Raw genomic sequence first — 15,975 nt, 5'->3', positions numbered from 1 at the left:
TGTGGTTTTTGTTTAATCATAGTTATATCTGAAGAAAGGCATTTTTTCAAGTACTTTTGAATGTATGCAAGCAAGTATGACTTTTCTAAAGCTCCCAAAAATTAAGATATCGTTCCCTTTAGTGAAAATTTAATTCCAACATTGTGTATTTTCTTACAAGTGATAAAAAATATGAAATTGTGACTTTCGCATATGAATCTAAGCACGGAGAATGATTACAGGAATTATTTTCTTTGCAAAGCAATAATTTATTGCCCTTTTTAAGCCTGATAATTTAGGTATACCTTATGAATTCTCTCTCAAAACCAATACTATCGATTTGGAAATATCTCTCCCTCATATTCGTCCATGAAATTCAGAATCTTTTCCATTTTTGTAAAAAATAAATTTCTATTATGCATTGAAGAGCATTTTTTTAATCATATCGTAAATGGCTTAGGATACAGCAATGATAGCTGTCACTGGAGTAAAATCTATTCCCTTGTCTGTCTTTCAAACGCTGGAGAGAAAGCCCCTTCTTCACCCGGACTCTTGTCAGGGGAGGGGTGGATGGACATCTCCGGCCAGAGTGGCCATCCTGACCTTCCCCAATTAAGGCACATGGGGAAGTCCTTTTAGGACTGGGGCTCTCTCCATGCACGGCCCTGCTGGCTGCGATGAGTGTCCCAGAATGGCGAGGCGGATTGCCCCTCTCCCTCCCCTGACCAAATTGGAAAGGTTGTTGGCCCCCCACTCCTCCCTCTTCTTCCTCCTCGACTTCCTCTCTTCACCTTGCAGAACTTGGCCTTGAGCTGATGGCTGACCTCTGCCGTAGCTTACCACTTGCCAATGTGGATTGACAGGGAGAATTCAGTTTTTTTTTAACCCTTGCATTGATTTGGTCAGCTATTTTGTATTGGGTATGCATCCAAGATGCAGCGACAGTGTTCAATTTGGCTCTCATGGTTAAATTCTTCATTTTATTTGTGGACATTCATTTTTTTGTCCACCATTGTTTTGTTTCATTTCCTGGTAGTGGGTTGCTTTTTTTTTTTTTTTACTCCTTAGGTAGTCTTTTAGGTGGGTGACTGTATTACTGTCAGTGTGCAGTCAATCGTTTATGAGGCCTAAATCATTTTTACGGGGTAGTCTTCACCATTATCTATTACTGCCATTATATTGCTTCAATGCCTATCATTTATAGATAAAATGAATTAAAAAATGTGCATTTGGAAGGGTTTAAATTTTGTACAAAAGGCTCAAAGGAATATAGCAACTGATAGGTAATAGAAAATCAGTTCTCTGGCTCTTGTCTGCTTCATTTGTAAACCACGTGCATTATGAAGCATATTGATTTGGACCGCTGTTGTATATTTTCTCCTTAATGGTTTTGCCATATGAGTGATCATCTCCTATGTCTTCTGATTTCCATATTCCCTTTATTAAGGAGGACAGTTTGAATACGTTACTCTCCACCCTCTTTTTTAATGCGATGTTTACATTCAGTAACTATAGCTTGAAAATATAAGCAATAGTGTTTGATTTAGCATTCTCAGCTCTTACAATTTTTTTTTGTGAATTGTGGGATGGTTATTATCACACCTTTATTCTTTTACTCATTCCTTACTTTCCTGCTATTTTTGAAATTCATGTGCTAATTGGCAAGGTCTGCTGCTATTTGACACCTGTCCTCATTTTCATGTTCACCGATCAAGTACCAATTTACTGTACTCACCTTTTAATCTTTTTTTCCCCCTCTGCTGTAGGCTCCTGTTTTTTCATGCTCCTTCAATTTCTATCTACCTATTTCCTCTTTTAATGGTCGTAGCGGTTGGAAGCATTATTATATTGGAATGAAATAAGCTCTTCTCCCGTTGTTGGAATTCATTTTGGTCAGAAGTAGAAGTTTAGGGATGCTATGTTTAAGTATACTATAGGTATCTTTGTCTGTTCATGTCCCTCAAATATTCAGATAATGGCTTTAAAAAAAATAATATGGTGGAAACTATGGATTAAGAGAAGACATAGGGAGTGTATTTTTATTAATTTTGACTTCAGTTTCATTGAATTTTAGTAAAGGGAAAAAAATGGAGAAAAATTGGTGTTCGAAACTTAGAAGAACTGCTTTTCATTTTACTTTACCCAAGGAATCCATTCTGCCATCTCACAGTTGATATTGGCATTTTTCATGTTATGGTACTTTTAATGAGAGATTTATTCTGATGCAGTTAGGGAAATTCATAACACTATTACAATAGATATTCAGTACACTTTCCACTCATTCCTGCAGCTTATTAAGCCCTAAGTTATCAAGCCCTGCATTTTTTTAGAAGTTTTCTGAGTAAGTTTCAATGAATTGCTAATGGAGCAAAGGTAGTCCTTTGTCTTCTATTGGGGTAACATGAGAAGCAAATATCATTGGGTGTGACATCTGGTTATCATGGGATTTTTATCGTCAACAAACTCAATGTGATAGAAGAATAGTACTTGTGGTTTTAATGAGAAAGTGCAATTGGAGTCATTCTTCTAAATTTTTCTTTTGATTAGCCTCAGTTTATCATAATAATGGGGGTAGAGGCATCTTAATTTTTCCTTATGTCAATTTAAAGAATACAATAACAACTTGTCATTAGTATTGATCTCTTTGAGTCTGAGAAATAGCCAATACTTACATAGGACAGAGCTCCTTCATGTTTAGAGTCACACTTGTTTTGATATGTGGGATAAGGAAAAAAGAGATCTCGAAGAATACTTAGAACTAAGTTAATTTTGTCTTGATGCGACTTCCATTTTTCTGTGTTTGTGCTGTATATTTGGAGGAAAGATATGAACATTGCTATCATTGAATTCATTTTTATTTATAAAAATATGTTACAGTATGTACATGTATAGAGGACATTGCAACCTATATACTTTAGTGGACCTGTGATCTTTGGGGTAGAGAACATTGATGATAATAATGTAGTGAGTTAATTTTTTGTTGGCAAAATTAGGAATTAAATGCTAGAAGATATGGTAGGGTGAATGCTCTTAAATTGACAAGTCCTTCAGTGAGAAGTGCAAATCCACTCATTAGACTGAAATTCGAAGTTCTCGTACTGTAGAGTTTTTTTCACTTCAGTGTTACAGTGGTCTGAGCTATGAAGTTGAAGGTTTTTTTTATGTTGCCCTCATCGAATGATAGTGGTTTACATGGATCATTCCCCTTTGCATTCCAGTAACTCTCACTTGGTTGATGACAGGTTTAGGTCCGTCGGTTCTCATGCTTACTTTTCCCAATTCCAGTTAGGATACACTTCTTATTATAGACTTGAGGTGGTAGAGGAATTAAAGAAACAACTCAATTTATTGTTTAAACAATGTTGTTGTTATTATTACAGTACATAGTGCATACGATATTCCTGGATCCATTGTAAATGTTCTATGCGAGCATATTTGAAGACTCATTTAGAATTATGCTTTATTATGATTGGCTGCATTTAGTGAACGATTCCGTGCATCATGGCGATGATTCAATTCCAAAAATAACTAGTTGGCATAACATCCAAATATATTAATAATTTACAATTGCCTTTTGAATTCATTCTAAATGAAATAAGTATAAACTCTAAATTTAATTAGCAATTTTAAAATTGAAGGGTTTACTTTTGGTTTAACAGGAAGTATGAGGCTTCTAATTTCTGAGGCAGTCATATTATTTGTTCTCATTAATTGTATTAGGTGACTGATACTTTCCAAATATGCTCCTATATTGTATTGCAATACATTTTCTGTGATGTATTATATCAGTATGCATGAAATGTGTGCTATTCTGCATTTGTTTATATATGTATTTGTGTTGTTGCCTCTCATCATACAAGGCATATTGCGTGCATAATAAGTGATGGAATAGGATTTAGGTAATAGACCTTGAATTTCCAAGTGTGCTGATATTTCAGGTCCTATACCTACTGCTTTGACTTAGCTAGACACCATTGTTGGTAGTAGGATGGCTATGAAAGCTTTTACCCCACAGTTAGTGCATGCAAATTGAGAAGCCAAAATTCCAGAAAGCTTTTGGACTAATCTGTTAAAACCTTAGCAAAATCTTCTCGAGACTCGTGTCATACAAGCCAAAAATTACTCAAATTTTACCTTTATTGAGGTCAATGATGAGCTGTACAGTTACAAATTAAGTTGTGAATGAGTTGACTTGGTAGGTGGTAGACATGTTAGTTAAAATATAGTTTTTTATATAATGATTTTCATTTATTGAAACCCTACTACTGGTATCAACCTTCTCAGGTAATCTACTGGAACATTTTCATTTTTGAAAAATGACCTGCGAGTCTTAACTGGTTCTAGGACAAAGGGTGGAATGTAAACAAGTTAATGTTACTATGAAGAGTATTTCGGAGAGACTGAAGTTATCATGTTGTGCAGAAAACAATTACTGATAGGGCAGAATCCCTCCAATATCCATCATGGTTATATTTATTTCTTTAACCTGTCATAAGAGTCCAAAAGAAAGTTCCACATTTTTTATCAGCTTAGGAACAATTTTTTTTGTGAAAAAATATTTTAGTTGCGTATTTGTAGATTTTGATGCTTAAATAGTTACCACATGTGATTTTTTCCTCTATCAAATTCAGCATTCAAGTGCATTCATTCGAGTATCAGGCAGTCCTAGTTTTTTGTTCACCATTCCAATCTACTCACCAGCTTCTTCTGGAGATTAAGTGTCTTCCAGTTCATTCTTATCTCTCATGGCTGGGTGTTGCATATCTGCTGGAATCTAGAAATGATAAGCACTCACATTGTGACAGCATTTCAAGTTATCTTGGTCTCTGACGACTATGATAGTTGAAAAATGGTATTAACTCTTTTGTGACACAAGTATCATTTAGTTATTAAGTATGCATTGATAATTGTGCTCATGTTGGCGTGATGTTTTAATGTATGGTTTTTATTTTTCTGCATGCTTTGCAAAGGATATTGATACATTATGCCTGGTTGGAATATGGATTGGATACATGATGGCAATATGGCATGAAATGAGCGACACTGAATGAATTGTCAGAAATTTAATATACATTTGAAAGTTTAAATCATACAGTTTTTTCGTTGGTCATAAAATAGCTCTGCTTGTTGGCCAACCTTTGTAAAGGAATGATTTTACTAAGGAAAAGAAAATGGTTGGTTGTTGTCATCCGAAAACTTATGCATCTAATGATACAGATAAGCATTTTAGCCTAGTGGCAATTAAATGAAGTCCAACGATTTATTTAACTTAAGACTTTTGGTTTATTCTTGTTCTTTTATCTAGTTTGCCTGTTTATGCTATCTAATATTTTAATAGTGAACATAGTCTACTATAGCAAACATGAGTCTTTGCAGTATTTCTAGGATGGTATTGACCCTGAGAAGCATAAGGCAAAGATTTCGAGAAATACTTTGCGGAATGTAATATAGATAGGCGCTTAAATTCTAATTTGTTAGTTGTAAATTCAACTCTGAAAACTTCATAACATGCGCTGCATCTTAATTTTCATCAGTTGTTAAAGCTTGGTCTCATTACATGTGTCAGTTGTACAGCTTAGGAAGGAATTGTTGTAATTCACCTGAAGCGACTCGTACCCTTGTGAAATGGTATTTCAAAACTTGTAGTCCTTCTCCATATCCAGGTGAAGTGCTTATTGCTGATCCATCCCTCTTGGCCTTTCTTGCTTGCCATGGCATTTCTTCATTTCTGGTTTTGCTCTACTGCTCCTACAAAGTAAAATAGTTGTCATTATGGTATCAGGTGATGGGATTTCTTGGTTTGGGCACCTGGTGAAGAGAGGCTGAATTCTGTCTTTGGTGTACTCCTTTCACTGGCATGCAAATGTTCGCTTAGTTAGTGAAATCGTTACAATTTAGTGGGTTTCCTACATGATTTTACTCCCATGTGCTCTGTTGATCTTGTGACATTATGGCGTGAATATTAGTTTGTATGATCTTTTTTGTGTCGTTAGGTTTTCAGAGGCATCTGAAGTAAAGTGTTGTTGATTTTTCTGATCATTTAGTGGTCGATTTATTTGAGTTCAGTGAATGCAATATTTCTTATTTCCTAAGTATCCAAGGCAGGGTTAACTCGTCATCATCTGTGCCGTTTGACTTTGGGGAGGCAGATCTCCGGCAGGGGGTCGTGGTAGGACGTACTGTCCCGTAGGAAAAGTGCGCGCGGCCTTTGTATGGGGGGGCGTGAACTCAACTCCACGATTCCTAAGTTTCCGAGTTGCCGTAATTTGCGGCGATGCGTCGCTGCGCCGAGAAAGCCGGCACGTGTATCGCCATCATTTCGTTTCTGACTTGGAAATGCGATTGAGGAAAACTTTCTACGTAATCCTCACGTCTCTTGCTGCACCTTGATTGTCGGTCACAAATGGTCCTTTTTTTTGTTTCTCTGAGCGTAAATATTCGGAGTGATAGGCGACATTCAGGTCTATCCAATGTCTTGACGAAGAATCAAGTGTAAATCCACGTTATTTCTTTCGCGGCCAAATTCGCGCAGGAGTTATTTTCAGAAAACTTACTGTTTTTTGGTGTCTGAAAGTACGTTACCTTACGAGTGAATTTTTTTCATTGTGGCCGAGACGAAATACTAATTAACATCTATTTAATTCAAAAAAACTGTTTCGAAACTGTTGCGTGATTGGAAACCATCCGAATCGGGAATTTTGATGCTGTCATTGATGACATTGGAATAGTTTTTTCACTGCGGTCCCCCGTAAGGGTTTTGCGGAGCCCTAGGGGTGCATGTGGGCGACGGCAGAGGAGCGCCAGTCAGGCTGGAGGCCCCCAGTGCTCTCGGCGCGTCATTTATCCCTGCGCGAGCTTTCGTGTGCAGTCGTGTGAGGGGGGAGGGGGGTCAGCGGTCGAAGGGGGGAGGAGTGGTGGGGGGTTGGCCTGCGGCGGCGGCCAGATTTCGAGCCGGCCGGACGATCCGCTCGCTCTCCCCTCGGAAGTCGACGAACCCGGTGGGTGGAGGCCCTAATGCACCCTAACGGGGCCGCAGGGTCCCCGAGGAGGGCCTGGCCGACCCCTTTTGGCCCTCCACCGCACCTTCGCCATGAAAACGCGCATTTGCCGCACCCGCGGTCCCCTTGTCGCCCTCCTGGTGCGGCCGGCGCGGCTTCCGAGCAACAGGTGGGAGGGGTGGGAGCGGGAGGCGGGTTAGGGGAGGGGGTAGTCGCCTCACCCCCTCCCCGAACTCCCTCCCCTCCTACAACGGCCGAGAGAGAGAAGCTTTTCGAGGCAATTATGTAAATGATGATGGCAGGGGATGGCGGCCCCATCTTTGGTGGACCCTCCCCCCTCGCCGCCCTCTGTTCCGCATATCTCTTTCGCTTTGCGGTCGAAGGGGTTTGGCGAAATGTTGCCGCCGGTAGGTCTGCCACCGCCGCCTTTGGGGAAGCCGAGCGCTCGCGGGGCGGTTGTGGGGGATGGCTTCTCATGTCGTGTTTTTCGCCCCTCGAAGTCTTTGGCGCGGACGATCTTTTCCCTCGTGCGATTCGGACCGCGAGCCGCCATAATGTCTCCGGCCGGTGAGTGTCATCTGGCGCGAGCATGTTCCGTTGGATGTAGAAGGGAATGGCGGGAGTTGTCGGCGGATTCTCATTGTGACGTCTAGGCCGTGGAAAATGAAGTTGTTTCTCTATCCAACCGTATCTGCCTGTTACTCCTAAATTTAAGTCGTGAAATTCGCTCATAAATGTGTACGTGTTCAGTCCTTAGTTTGTATTGTGTGTTTGTATATTCTAATTTTCTTTTGTTTTCCAGAAGTTTGGCTGAGGTGAGTCAACTGGTTATTTTTTAGTATGTTTAACTCGTGTTTAAATAGTTAACATTCGACTCGCATTTGCCACGTAAGGATGTACTGTGTCTTATATTTGTATGTTCTCTCTACAGTTTCATATTTCCCCGGCTCATCATTATCCCTCACGATCTTGCGCTATTTACAATATACCCCTATTCCTCTCTTCATGCCGAATGTTTTCAGGAATATTGATCCTACAACTCAACGGCGTTGTAGTGTTTCATGATCCTCGATTGACGCTCTGCCTCCAAATGATTTAAGTTCATTTTAAAGGGGAATGCTGCCCACAATTTCGTCCAATCTGCCAAAACGGTGGTATTTCTACCTTTAGAAGATGATAAAATATAATCAACCTGTTGGAACAGTGATGAATGTATGAATAAACGTTTTAGCAAAATAAACTGGGGTACCATGGTGCAGTAATTAATGAGATGCAAGACATGACATAAATGTGAGTGGCTATCACAGGACTTATCCTATGTTTCTGTGGTCTACCCTCGCACCTGTCTCGTGCAGATATTAGTGGAAATGGGGCTGAAATAATGGATAATTGATGCAGGGGTGGAGATGAAAAGAATTTGAGGTGGTTATATTTATCCAGTGGATCAAAAGCTGGGGAGGTGAAGATGTAATCTCGCTCAATATAATGGATGAAAAGCGATTCGAAATAAAGAGAAATCTTATCCTAATCCCACGCACTATTTTATATGCCCGTGTCCCCTTTCCAGTCCATGTGTTCCCGTGTCAACCCTTTGACTCCCTTCCCGATTAGAATAGAGGTCATGGCTCGCGAAATGACTCACATCTGGGCGCCCCGCGTCTCCCAGCATCCCAGTCACAATATCCACCACGAATGCCTTCCCCTCTCCACCTACCCCTCCCGCAACCCAACCCCCTCAACGCCATCCTTCCCGCTTCCCGCGCCTGACGGAGATTTCGGATTCCATCGAGAGCTTCAAATCATGCGTGTCCCGTTTGTTGTTGTCGTGAACATACGGTTTTTATTTTCGTTGTGTACGCTTTTGCAAATCGAAGTCGCAGCTATCCTCAAGCTCGTCCACACGAGAATGCCGTGGAAGGTTGATTTTCGGTGTGGAGTATAAAAAAATAGTATGTTAACATCGCCGGTTGATGGTGTTTGCAATGTGCCGCCTTAAATATTTGAATGGTATTCCCATTGTTTTCTCTTTGAACAATTATTTACGGAGCAATAGTCTCTATTTCCTATTCAAATACCGCTCATGCAGCTTTCTTTCGGGAACACTTAATTAACATTTTCAGTGCGGTCTAATCATCGCGCCTTCCATTTTATTTGCCCTTATGTTATTAATGTTTAAAAATGGAAATAGGCCATTTTCCTGCGATCAACAGTTTTTAGCTATGACCCCAGTTGACACTTAGGATTTTCAAGTGATCCGTTGATCCTCATAGCAAAGGATCGTTCGTCGATGTTTTATAAGGATTTTAAAGTCGTTAACTGATTACGCTGGATTCTGTGAATTATTATTTTTACGCTTGAAACCAGGTAGCTGCATTATTTCGCTCTGCTGTATAATTCTTGAGTACTTTGACTGGCATGACGCTGCTTGTGTTCTTATGAAATGGCTGCTGCGCTATCGTTATTTCTCTATCAGATCTTGGTACTTAGGATTTTTCATCGGAAGTTGAGATTGCCCATTATACAATTTTATGTTTGCTTTTGGAAACAAGGAAGAGAAAAAAATTAATTTACAAAAATATTGTAACTCCTGGTAATTCATTCTTTCGGAAAGAACAAACGTCGATGGAAAGCGAATGCAATGTATAGACCCAAAAAAGGGCTAATGCCGTTGGTTAGTGATTGTGGCATTAGTATAAACTAACCTACAACTAGATGTCAATTATCAGCCCTGCGAGCTAAGAATTGCGAGGACTAAAAGTTGATGTTTCTTAGTGATGAACTCGAGTTATTTTTGTTCATTTTCATTCCTGGTGATAGACTCTACCTGTAGGAAAATCCCACTTATCAAGAACATTGTAAATGAATCTTGCAGACGACGTAATTGAAAATTAAAAACGAATCTTTGTAGAATTGCTGCGTTATTGTTGTGTTGTAGTCTAATCTCATGCCTTCGCGTTGCAATCAATCGAAATCCATGTTATCCACTGAAGACGTGTTTTTTATTCTATAGCTCGAAGATCTGTAGAAGAAGTAAATGTCGGTATAAAAGCATGTGTTTTCTGTGATAATCGGTGTGAATTAATTCAGGTACGTGGTTATTGAGCTTTAATTACTCAGTGGTTAACAATGCCTTGTACTTAAATTTTAATTATGGCAAGACGTTGAATTTTAGAGGGAAGAAATTGAGGCCGATTTTAGCTGAGATTGTCGTCGAGAATCTCGGGTAAAATGTCTTAAGCTTTCTCCTTAGTGAAATTTCAACTCTAATCTCTATCTTGAGTCGTTGAAAGAATCATAAAAAAGTGTTTGTATGTTAGGAAAGCGAAATGCTAAGCCGCTTAAGCGAAAATTCTTCTCATACTAGACTTCCCTTTTTTGGCGGAAATGGAAATTTTCTCAAGACTACGGACTTCATTTAGCGAATTGCGGTTCATTCATCGTATCTTAAAATACTTCTTGGTGTCGTGTTACTTGGCGGCGACTTTGCGTGAAGATACGTGTCAATATGGTTTTCCGCCGTTTTGGAGTGCGGAATGAAATTAGATTGATTGTAGCATCAATATTTACCTGATGCGTAGTCAAAGTAAACCTTATATCGTCGAAATGTCCCTGTGAAAATTGACAAGAATTTATATCTGTTTACGAACTGGTAAAAAACTGTTTCTCCCCGTGTCTTCAAAAGTATTCTTTGATGCAGTAAAAAACTTATCTAAAGTACTACGTAATTGCAAATGTGTAATCATCCTAATGGAAAGAGAAAAATGTTATTACTCAGCCTGAGACATTGAAGTATATTTATCATTACAAAAAATACAAAAATCGGATGCATTGGTTGGACAAGATTCAAATGAAATTCAGCTCCAAGACATTTTGTGGTGAAGATCGTATTTAAAATATAATCCTTAATGTGATAAAGCTATGATCCGTATAATGAATTTCGCTGCATATTAGCAGATGAGAAAATGACTAGTAATCTAATGATAACAAATTTAGTTCCATACGTGACAAATAAAAAAGATACAAATGGTCGCACTCATTTTTCATTAATCTAGCGGGGTCGGAGTCGAAAACCTTGTCAAACCCAAGGAGCGAAATATTGGATGCCATATCCGTTTTCCAATTAATTTCTCCGTTGGCGGAACTCAAAGGACGTGTGTACCAGTTTGGGCTTCGGCCTTTGCGAATAGGCCCATGTTTGAAATGGCGAAATCCATATCATGTGGTTTTTCTGATTGGGTAACTACGATGAAATCTTTTGTTCACATGTTATTCCCATCAATCGGTAATTTAATTTCAATTTAATGCTCTGGAAGAGGGGAGCGTGGTAGCGTAATTAAGTACTTGGCTGTTGATCGAGGGATTCCGGATTCATATCAAAATTCTCGAAGTGCGAGTTGGCCCTAGGAAAGGAACTGGCTCCCCTACCCTGAATGTGTTCGCTAGTGGCCTAGCCTGGTATTAGCTGTACTCTCACCCTACCAAACCAACCTTCGGGTTGAAGCATTGAGTGAGCTCTCGAAGAAGGTGATTCTTGGTTAAATTATTCTTAAGTAATGACTTTGATAAATCTTTCAATTTATCATATTAATACGTGAGTTGGGGATTCAAGATTGGCCTCGACTTTCGGTTATCGCGCAGCCAGCGTGCGCAATTTCGTTTAAATTTCCCCCGCGGAACAGTAAATGTTGTTTCTGAGAATGTTTCCTTCCTTGCCGTGGTTTTTTCGGACCCTTCCGGGTGACCCAAATGTCCACCCTGTGACCCCACGGGAGCCGTCCCTCTGCTCCGCGAAAATGGGGAGTGGGGGGTTTGACGGTCGTCCCCGCAGCTCCTCAGCGCTTCCCAGTATCCTCAGGGGTGGGGGAGGCCCACGCGGAGTTGTCGCTCCACATGAGGAAATGCGATTCGCGGTCACCTGTTCGAATATCGCGCCGTAGTGGGAAGACGAATGCAGTGCCGTTGAGAATCAAAAATTTGGGCAAGTGTTTAGTGGTTGATGTGTGATCTGCGTGCATCTCATGGCCCATCCAGGCTCTTGACCATTTGAATAGGATTATTAAAGAGTTGATACACAGGAGCCTCGGAGCTGATAGATTGATAATCGAATCATATCATCGCGATATAAATAGAAATTGTCCCCAACTTCATTTATTTGACTAACTTCGGCATTAATAGGCGACAGAATTCGCCACCTGCTCTAATGATCTCCAGTTCAGGACAAAAAAAAAACTATTAAATAATGGCCGGTGGACGGTGATCATATTTCACTGGAATTAACTTTCGATCTAAGTATTAATTTTTCCTTTTCTATTGTGGCGGTGTCATGCTAAATAGTGTAGCTCGAAAGGGCGATATTATCAGATTTACCTGTTCATATCATGCGCAATAGTACCAAGTCATTAAATGGATTCATCGCTCGTTACAGTGCGTACCAGTTAGTCTAATGTACTCGGACAAACACTGCGGACTTACATTCGTACATATTTACTGAGTATGAAACGAGATGTGCGGAATCTGGTGAGCATACTTGACAGTGCAGAAGTATTCGGGCCAATGAATTACGAAAAATATTTATTTCTTCATTCTACTCCGTCTTCTTCACGTTACGTCGATATTCATTACCATACTTACGGACTATGCGCTAGTATGTTGACACTAAAAAATGACTGGACATTTTGCAACTTTGAACATAATCTTTGAAAACACTAACTTATGAAATCGAAAGACTGAGCATAATGATTTGGTGGCCCTGTCAAACGTACTGACTCGCGCAAAGCCTTTGTGAAATTCTCAGTTTGTTTTAAAGTAAATAGTTCCATTAAGTAAGAAATAAATATATATTCATAGGAGATAACTGATTATTATTTTGAATAAAATATGGCGTGTCCGAAAATTTTTGCAATTGCAATACCTACATCAGCAATTTCCTTACAATTAATGAGCATATTCTAATATTAAAATTTCTAATGTTATGAGATATTTGGACAGCCGGATATTTTAGGCATACAGTAGAGCATTACAGACCAGGGACGAGCTAAGGTATTTATGACACTATAGGTACTACCCTTCAAAGTTTCACCGTATTCTAAAATTTTTGGGTCGGGTATATTATACCTTAGTATCCCCTCTTCCCCCCTTCCCTCCCGATTTCGCTCCTGCGCAAGACTGCAATACGAAGAAGCTTTGCGCATCGTTAACGAATTGCTGGCTTTCTCGGATTTGATGCAGTATCAGTAATACATAAAATGTTTCCACAAATCTGTGCAACGGTAATGTCAATGCCGGAATAGCCTTGCGTGAGTGTTAACGAGAAAATTGTGCCAAAAAACAGTGTTTCTGCTCAAGCAGTGCTGTAGGTCGTGCGGTCTCCGCGAAGCGGTATTTCACTTCATTAGTCTGACAAGGGTGCAACTGGCATGTAGGTCAAAGTTTAGGTAATGTGGTCAAATCTCATTTGAAGTAAATTCTGCGTATAAATCCGACGTTTCCTGCATTACGGCGAAAATAGGAACATGTATTCTAAGAAAGCAAAACCTTTACCATTTTTGAAATACATTCCATGTAATATTTTTCATAGGGAGCAATCAACGCTAGATGAGTTTGTGCCAAAATTTTTAAAATATTTTTATCTATAATATGGGATGGTGGGTGAAGAAAATGCTCCTCAAATTTGCGAACAGCTTGTTAACAGAGATTTGGGCTAAATGTTCTGTTGAATTTAGCATCTGGTAAATGTATGATGAATCAAGCCAATTTATTGAACAAATAAAACTCCTCATCAATGACTTTGTCCTCTTCGAATGCAAAAAATGGCTTAATTGTGCCGCAATGTAAAGAGCTGGTTTATTTATGATGAAATGAAGTCATATTTTCATGTTCCCAGTTCATGAACTCTGTTATTTTGGGCACAAACTTGTGTGTATTCATGACTAACGCGTTTGCTGTTGAAACGTTGTGAAACCAACGGAGCAATTTGAGCGGCGCAGAGAGAGAGCGATCGAGGGAGAGAGAGTTCAACGCGCGGCGGTGGCCGTTCCCTCCTCGGCGCCTGTTTCTCGCGGCGCCGCCGACGCACCACATGTGTCGAATATTCACGACCAAGGGGCCATGGGGGGCCTAAGGGGGGCGAAGGCGCCTTGGCCGGCCCTGGGGCAGCGATGGAGCGCCGGCGCGGCCGCCCCCGGTTCCCTCCGCCCCCCACCCCCCTGCCCTCGGACTCTCTCCCGCCCCGCCCCCTCGGGCCACCTGTTGGCGCCTCGGCTCCCCACGGCCCCCCCTGGCGCCCCCGGCCGCCCCGGCCTGGCCCCCGGGCACGCTCGCGACAGCGGGCCGCCCCTCGTGACCCCCCTGCTCCGCCACCGCCGCATCCTCCACGCCCACCCGCACCTTTGCTCACACCTGCGCCAAACAAACACTCCAACCGCCAGCTCTCTCTCTCTGTCCCGCTATTCCCAACGCACACGGATCCACCTCTCACTCACCCGCGGGTCCTCCAGGGGTGGCCGCTGCCTCGCCGCCAACGTCGTCTAGGGCCGCCTCCGGTGGTGCGGTTGCCGCAGCCGGTTGTGCCCTCGGAGGAGGAGGTGGTGGCCGTCTTCTGGTTGCGTCCTCGCCTTGGCTCGGCCGGGGCGCGTCTGGCGGCGGGCGGGCGCGCGCGCCCCGCCTCCCCTTCCCCCTCCGCGCCGCCGAGACCACGTGACCCCCCGATATGACGAATCGCGAAGTCCGATCTTTATACGGACATGTCGCTCTCGCCACGGCTCTCCGCCCGACGACGTTTCCTCCGCTTCCTTCCGTCCTTCTTCCTCTTTCTCCCGTCGTTCCTCGCGCTCGCCCAAATACGTAGTGACGTCCACGCGGGCCGCGTGCCTGCGCGCGCCGCATCGTCCCCGATTTGGTCCTATCCTCCCCCCCCTTCCTTCGCCGTGCGTACTTGCGGGGTCCACCCCTGGTCAGCGGCGGCTCTCGCCCCGACACCGGCCTGCCACCGTCTTGGTGATTTCGCGGTTATAATTGCGACGCTTTCCGCGAATCGTTGGGAGACTAGTTGGCTGTATCTCGGAGGGACATTGACGCTTCGCGGTATTTATATTCCGCCAGCGAGTGTTTAGATAGGTATTGCGTTTATCTCGGCTTCGTGAAGTAGCGGCGATGGATGCTCTACGAGCGTAGTTTTGAGATTTCATTTCATTGCTCTCGTAGGGGTTGATAGCTCGCGTACGTGATTAAGGTCCTGGGTTCAAGTCCCACATGGTTGCTCTTTTTAATTCACGAGGACCGATTTTGTGCTTTTTCCCAAGTTTTGTCTCGCACATCCAAGCTCACTAAGCGAACTTGTCGTTTCAATTGGTGTTCTTTGGAAAAAAATTATGTACGGTTGTAAAACAGTCAATGTGCCATTGCTCTCTAGGCTGCCACATTCATTTATTTCTTTTATTTGAAGTATTTTGATCATGATTGGAAAATTTTTCCTTTGAACGTGAGGTTATATTCGACGAAGCCTCCCTGGGCTGCATTAATGTAGTATATTAATCAATCGTGTTCAAAATACATTCGCCATAAATGATAAAATGTATATGTTAATTTAAAGTTTTAATTTTGATGCTTAATCTATCTACATATTCATGAATAATTTTCTGAGTCACAATCTGATTTAGGTTTGTTTTTATTGCTACGTACGGTAAATGAATGTCAGAATTGTTCATCGTATCTTGATGTTCTCTGCATATGAAATGGTATGGCACTTGTGCTCCCTTCAAATTGTCGATCGAAATGACGCCGGTCATTGGGCATAATACTACAGCTTCGCCTTTAACGGAGATCGGATGGGTGGTTGAAGATTATTGTTTTTTTAATTATCCGTCGACGAAAAAGGCCACTTGTGGCTCCCCTTCCCCCACCTTTTGACGCAACGATCAGTGCCATAGCGGTTGCGGAAGGCGATGTTCGCCGTCATCGCTTCGTCTGTTTTCCTTTGCTTCGTATTCCGCTGAGCCTC

General features: G+C 41.7%; 1 protein-coding gene and 1 long non-coding RNA gene across 3 annotated transcripts in view; one reads left to right on the top strand and one right to left on the bottom strand.

The window, feature by feature from the left end:
- LOC124157941 (serum response factor homolog) overlaps positions 1-15,975 on the top strand; it is a 54,363-nt gene that overhangs the window by 8,000 nt on the left and 30,388 nt on the right. The gene's annotated exons all lie outside the window — the stretch shown is intronic.
- On the bottom strand, positions 2,817-14,788 carry LOC124157942. Its single transcript, XR_006864667.1, has 3 exons — positions 14,459-14,788; positions 5,580-5,727; positions 2,817-4,753 (listed from the first exon to the last, which is right to left on the bottom strand). It is a non-coding gene; the product is annotated as an uncharacterized LOC124157942 (long non-coding RNA).

The sequence above is a fragment of the Ischnura elegans genome, chromosome 4, assembly GCF_921293095.1.
Source record: "Ischnura elegans chromosome 4, ioIscEleg1.1, whole genome shotgun sequence".
Taxonomy (NCBI): domain Eukaryota; kingdom Metazoa; phylum Arthropoda; class Insecta; order Odonata; family Coenagrionidae; genus Ischnura; species Ischnura elegans.
This window is presented reverse-complemented; position numbering and strand designations above follow the sequence as displayed.